Raw genomic sequence first — 6926 nt, forward strand, 5'->3', positions numbered from 1 at the left:
GGGTGATCGGTGCACTGTTCCTCCGTCTGTTCTAAGGGTCGTCAGTGCAGTAAATGTGTTAAAATCAACCTAACACTGTGTGAACTGCTGTTCAAACCTGAGTCTGGGCCAAAGCGATTTTCTCTAATGGATGAGTGTTGGCTAAAATCCAGAGACTTGTGTGTGTGTGTGTGTCATTTACAAGAGGGTTTTACATGCACGTTTAAAAGACGTGCACGAATCGAGCGTAAAACTGTGTAATTAGTCAATGTGGAGGTAGTAATATTTTTACAAGTGTGTTTTAATCATTTTATTGGCAGAAACATGAAGTGATCTGTGTGTGTGTGTGTGTTTGACTGTAGTCGAGTGAGAAGCCGCGGCCTGTCTCACTGTGTGTGTGTGTGTGTGTGTGTGTGGCTACAACGCTCTCACTCAAGGCTTACGACGCGTGTGATGTCACGCTTTCTCTAAGCGCTTAATAATGACAATAGTATAAATGATTCAATATTACAACATATACAGTATAATGCTAATTATGGAATGGATGTGTTTTAAGTATGAAATGTATATTTTCAATCTATAGTTTTTAATGAGAGTGACCTATAGTTTGAGCTGAAGTCATTTTAAACATTTACAACTAAAGTTAGATAATTGTTGTACATGTAAAGGCCACTAGCTAAAGAAGCAGTTACTAAAAAAAAGAAAAACAAACTTAATTAAATAAACACATATAGTGAAACATTTGACACTGCACAAACGTTAAACAAAAGTTGAGGTAATTTGTATTTTAAGAATACCCAAAATGTAGTCACAATTTAAAGATTTAGTCATGAAAAAAAGAAAATATAGTTTGCAGAAAGATAGCTAAAAGTTAGTGCTGAACTTTATAATAAGTTAGTTATAATAAAGTTAGTAAGTTATAATACATTACCCCAATATATACACACATGGAAAATGTCTGGCTTTAATGTTATTATAAAAGGGAAATCCTAAAGTTTGGAGCAAATGTAACACTTTTTCACAAAAAAAATTAAGAATAAACCCAGAAAGACCTGCAACTATTCTTAATAAAAATAAGTGTTTGTTACAAAACAAATAAAATTTCCCCACAAATATTTCAGATCCATATTTTCAGTTTAGTCATTGTTAACTCCGCCTCTCCGAGAGGACAACTGTCTTTACAGCAGCAGTAAAAAAACAAAACTGTAAACGCAGCACAGTCTCATCAATAAGAAGTGGTCGAGCAGCTGTACAGTAAGAATGTGGGAGATAATGTTAATGATTAAAGAGAAGTTCAGGTTGGAGATTTAAAAAAAAAAAAGGCAGAGCTGTGATTTAAAGATGTGAATATTTGTTCCTGAGCAGATTGGAGAAATAAAACACCTGTAGAGATTTCATAAAGCACATAAGTGAGTGTTTACCTAGTGTGAAACGAGTGCACGTGTTCTATTCCCCCTTTCACACTCCTCTATAATGTTTTCTTTATAGGAGTGTTTGTGGAAAATGATTCCCCTCCGTGCTGTTTCATCTGACGGCCTCATAAAGCTCTTTACTGTTGTTGTCCTTAGTCCAGTGGAAACACTCGGCTCCACTGCTCTGGTTTTTTCCCCTATAAGGGCCCATTCACATTTCAGTCATATAAAAAAACACTTAACAGCTCGGAAAATGTGTTTTCCCAGCAGTTTCCCCCCCGTGTATCTTTAGTCATGCTTGTTTTTCATCTCATTTCACTGAGGCGTCCTTGAAGACGTGTGATGATAAATCATCTCATTTTTAACACCGAACACACACACACACACACATATATATGACTATTACCGTCATTACTTTTCAACGTTGAAAACAGTAGGTGGACAGAAGGACAAAGCTCAGCTGTGGTGAATTAGCTCTTTACAGGCATTTGTCCTCCTAGCACTTTGTTTGTTCACGCACACACAACGGAGGACGTGTGTGTGTGTGTGTGTGTGCGTGCGTGTGTGTGTGTTGGAGCTGCGTTTTTGCAGGCCTGAGGGGTTGTCTGTTATCTTTGGTTATCTAGCTGTATGAGTGACGTACATTCTTCATAAAGCTAGATAACCGAAAGTAACAAGAATCCCATTACGTCCCTGCAGGAAAGAAGAAGAAAAAGAAAGTTTTCCTCACGTATTTTGTCCTATTTGTTAACATAAGACTAAAACCCACACAAAGGAAGTCATTGTCAAGTTATAATGTAGATGAGGAGGTCGATGATGTTTTTATTAACATTACTTCCACTTCACCTTTTCTTCACTTTTTATTCCTTTTATTGTAAAAAGCAAAGTATGCAAGAATTGATTTGAAATGCCATCTGCTGAGAAGATTGTTTAAAAAAAGCATCACATCTCAGGGCCTACTTTTTAACAGGAAGCCGTATTTGTGCACCGATCTATAATGTGATACTTAAACAACAATTAGAATATTTTTTTGTCTTAAATGTCTTTTTTAAAACTTATTCCAATTAGAAATGATTAATGATTATAAAAGCCTCGCTCTTGCTGATTCTACCAATCTAATCCTGTCTCTAAAAAAAAAGTTCTTCTTTCAGGTTCTATGAACAGCTAGTTGTTCACTGCTGGTAACAATTCCTGCATACTCTGCTTTTCATCTCTCATTTTTGTACACTACTGTTGTAACATAAACACTTTAAATAGTATGATTCTGTTCTATATAACAAACCAGACCAGACATGGCCAAATTAATCTTCTTTTTTCTTTGCCCTTGTTCAGACTGTTCTAAGGACTGTTATACATTTCTAGCTGATGTTGGCTAATGTTTTTTATTTTCTTTTGAGCTACCTTTGGCTAACAACACATAGATTCACAAAAAGAAATGAGTGATAGCACAGCAGATATAAATGAGTGAAAATGCCACAATGCTCAGTTATAAGAGAGTGAACGGGTATTTCTTAAAAATCTATTCCATTGTAGAAATTTATGGAATTAACATTTTCACCAAATATTTGTCTACCTTTATAAGAATAAGAATTCTGTCCCTCATAATTTGATCTCTCGGTGAATGTGGAACAACTAAAGCTACTGTTACAACCAGAGCTGCAGAGACAAACACAGCCATATTCCTCAGTCTCCTCATTTCCCTTTACACTCTCACACACGTCATGTGTGTTTTTGGAACGCGGCTGCAGACGTTCATTTTCAACTCAACAGACTGATCAGCGTCGTACTGAGGCAGAGGCTGTGAGGGAACCAAAACAAAGAAACACCTCGAGAGTCAATTAGCGGCTCTTTGTTTTTATATGGGGCTTATCTCCACTCCAGTGGTTGCTCTTCTGCAGTTTCTCCTCTCAATAGACTTTGTCTTTAGATGACAGTGTGACATCACAGAGGCTGTGACAGGAAGTATATACACATATGTGTGTATATATAAAAAAAAACAAAACTATATACACATATGTGTGTATATATATAAAAAAAAAATAAACAAAATTTTTTTTTTCTGACAACGACCAAAACCTCGTCTTAAACAGGCAGGGTCATTTTTGAATCTGGACTCTATTTTACTGATTTTCTCCTGTTTTGTTTTGTTTCCTGAGCATTTTACAGAAGCCAAACAATGTCTACGTCATAATGAAGCTAATTATAAACCGTTTTCCCATTTACATCTATCTCATACTTTCTCCGCGTTTAATCAACACTTTGGCTCTTATTTATTTCTTTCCGCCCATTTTCTACTCATTCTTCTAATTTTATTCTTTTCTCTTTTTTTCCCAGCCCAGATTCTCAGATGGTTGGTTCTGATTTGTATGCATTTGCATAATGAATGTCATTTGCATGCTCAGGGGCAGACCATACCATGAGCACGGCTGTGTTGGTTGTTTGTGTGTGTGTGTGTGTGTGTGTTCATGCCAGGGCACATGTGTGCTCTTAAATGTGTGCAGCGTATATTAATTACATGTAAATTACACTATTTTTTTTCCCCACAAACAGACCATCAGAGGGTGTTACGACCCACAACACTGTCCTTGTCCTCCCTGACCATGTGTGTGTTTGTCTCGTCTGCATGTGACACAATTCCTTCTCCAAGTGTAGGACAACACTCTGACCAACACGTCTCTTGTCCGTCTCTCTGCCTTATTTTTTACCGTCCTGATAAACTGTTCAGCAATTCACTGACAGAAAATAAGAGACTCCCTCCTCAATCCCATAATCCTCCTCTCCTCCGACCCCTCCCTTGCCAGTTTGTCCTCCTCTCCCACATGGCAAGTCACAGTCCTGCCACCATCTTAGGTGTAAAGACTGGCACAAAATGGCAGCTGTAAAAATAGGGGGAAACGTTCGTTGATATATAGTCGTTGCTGCTCCTTCCCCCCACTGCATGTTGGCTGCTATCCTTTCTGCGCCATTGGTCGCCTCAAGACAGTGTTAATTACTGCCAGTGTGTTAATTGCAGAGATCGCCCCGAGAGACACGCAGGAAGGGATGAGATAGGAGGAAACCGTGGAGTCAGTGCCTTTTGAGGGCTGACAAGCTGGCATTTTTAAGGGCAGCTGCGCTTCCCGTGCCTCTTTTTCCTGCCTCGCCCTTCGTCTCGCCGCGGACGCAGACGGTCGACCATTTTGTGAATTTGCGTTAATGCTACAAAAAAAAATCCTCTCTTAATCGCTTTATTCCTGTGACGTTAATTAGATCATTTTGAGGGTTTTTAATTACTAAGACACTGCTACTGCATGTAGAGCAAGCGTATGGTTTTTTTATGCCACATGGCCGATGCAGACAGCTTTGTTCGATGATTTGAAAAAAATAGAAAGAAAAACGCCTACATGCTGGATGACATCCACAAGAAGCCATAATTAGCAACACAGCAGTCTTCATAAATCTCCTCTTGTTATCACACATTTCTCCCTCACACATGTACAGTTTAATGCCCTTCCGGGATTTCACCGAAAATAGGTTGCAACGACTGGTGGCATCATCTGAAGTTCGCAATTTTTAAACTTCGATGTGGGAGAATGACTTCAAGTTTGATTTGTATTGACACAAATGGAATATAATATATTTCACTGAGGCTTTTAGGAGTCGCAGTTCAGTCAATACGGAGGTTTGTTGTCTACAGAATAATTATTTGCATTTCCATGCCGACAGCAGACAACCAGTGATGGCAAGACCCCCCAAAACTACTGTTTTTAAAGTAGTTCACAGTCAACAATCTGAATCCTCTTTGTGTTGTAATAATAACTGAAGGCCACCAACTGTTTTCCAATATGTTAAGATGGAAATTATTCAGAAATGAATTGTTGTCATTGTTTAGCTTTCTGATCCTTTTGAGATTAAGACGTCAAACAATTGGGTTAAAAAAGTGTCACTGAGCCACTGAAGCCAGAGTAGGATTTGAATTGAATTGAATCAGACACTGTACTTATAGTCAAGGATACATTTCATACAGAAGTAGTAAATTCAAACAAATGTATTTAACAAATTGAATGACTAAATGATTTGCTAATTCATGTCATATATTGGCTTTTAAACCTTTTAAATTAATGAAAATGTGGATTCATTAATGAATCATTTTACTGTTACAGTGGTCACTGTTTATCAGACAGATGTTACTGTGCAGGATCACTGTAGAAGTTGGTGTGATTTTCTGACCTACACTCTTAACAGTAAGAAATCCTGCCATCATGAATGAAGAGAAAAGTGTAGTGAGAAAAAGAAGTCAAAGGAGGCTGGAGGGTGTGATGGGGGGACAGAGGGGGGGACAGAGGGGGGAGACAGGCAGACAAGGAGAGGGAGCCTGCGACAGTGAGATCTCAATAGTGAGAGGACTTCTTTGTGTTCCTGTGTGAGGTTTGTTTTGGGGGCGCAGGGGGCGCTAAGAAAAGACGGGAAGAGGAGAGGGTGGGGATCCCCGTCCTGGGCCCTCAGACAAGCGGCACATTGTCCTCCCCAGTGTGTGGCGGCACTTGTGGCGTAACGCCATTATTTAGGCCAGTGGAGGGAACAGGGTCTGGAGACCAGCTTAACCAAAACGCCAATTAGAGCCGGATCGTCCTGATTAATGGACGAGGGAGATTGGTAAACAATGCCAGCCATTGTTAAAGGCCTCCATCCTTACACACACACACTAAATCACACGCATGCACACACACACACTAACACCAATATCCCACTGCTCCCTTTCACATGGCAGCGCCTCCGTCCACACACATGCCCTAACGCCACCGCCATGCCATCATGAGCAGCTTCAAATGTCAAGTCTGTGTCGATTTTCACATGGAAATTTAAACGGAATTTTAACTTATATTTCAACAGCAAATTTGCTGAACTAAACTCTAGAAGCCAAATCTGTACTGTAATAACATTTTGAAATAAAAAGACACTTTCATATGTATATATACATATATATGTAATATAATCTTTTTGCTGGTTTGGTTTCCCATTAGATAGAACTGAGGTGTCACAATCAGTGCTGCTCTAATATGTTAATCACACATCATGCCATGCTTGGCTCTGCATTTCAATACGTCCTACTTTATTGTTTTTTTTTTTAAGTATATGCAGTGAATAATTAGCCACCACATACTCCAATCAGGGGCATGCCAATGGGAGGTTGCCATGGAGACCCCATCAGTGCCATACACAGCCCCCCCCTTTCTCCTATGTTACCCCCTTTTTCTCCCCCCCCATCTTTTCCTCCTCCTCCTTCTGCCTGGCTACAAACAGGACAGAGAAAAATAAAGCGTGGGAAAAATACTTTGGTGGCTTAGACAATGATGGTAGGGGATGAGAAGGAGTTTTTCTGAGAAGGAGAGAAGGAGAGAAGGAGAGAGGAGAGGGTGAGATGTGCTGGTTGGTGGAGCAGCTTGTGTCTAGACTGTTCCAGAGTTTAGTGGTTGGGGGCTGGGGGCAGTATGTTATACTTTGGTGTCTGGGACGATTGTTTGAGGAGTGGATGTCCCTGCTATCACTGTGCGA

General features: G+C 39.6%; 1 protein-coding gene and 1 long non-coding RNA gene across 3 annotated transcripts in view; one reads left to right on the forward strand and one right to left on the reverse strand.

Annotated features, from left to right (window-relative positions):
• Positions 1-6926, reverse strand: part of LOC103394559 (myocyte-specific enhancer factor 2D homolog) — a 56985-nt gene that overhangs the window by 38250 nt on the left and 11809 nt on the right. The gene's annotated exons all lie outside the window — the stretch shown is intronic.
• The window catches only part of LOC103394558 (uncharacterized), a 12253-nt gene that overhangs the window by 3506 nt on the left and 1821 nt on the right, over positions 1-6926 (forward strand). The window lies entirely within an intron of this gene.

This window comes from Cynoglossus semilaevis, chromosome 18, assembly GCF_000523025.1.
Source record: "Cynoglossus semilaevis isolate Cse_v1.0 chromosome 18, Cse_v1.0, whole genome shotgun sequence".
Taxonomy (NCBI): Eukaryota; Metazoa; Chordata; class Actinopteri; order Pleuronectiformes; family Cynoglossidae; genus Cynoglossus; species Cynoglossus semilaevis.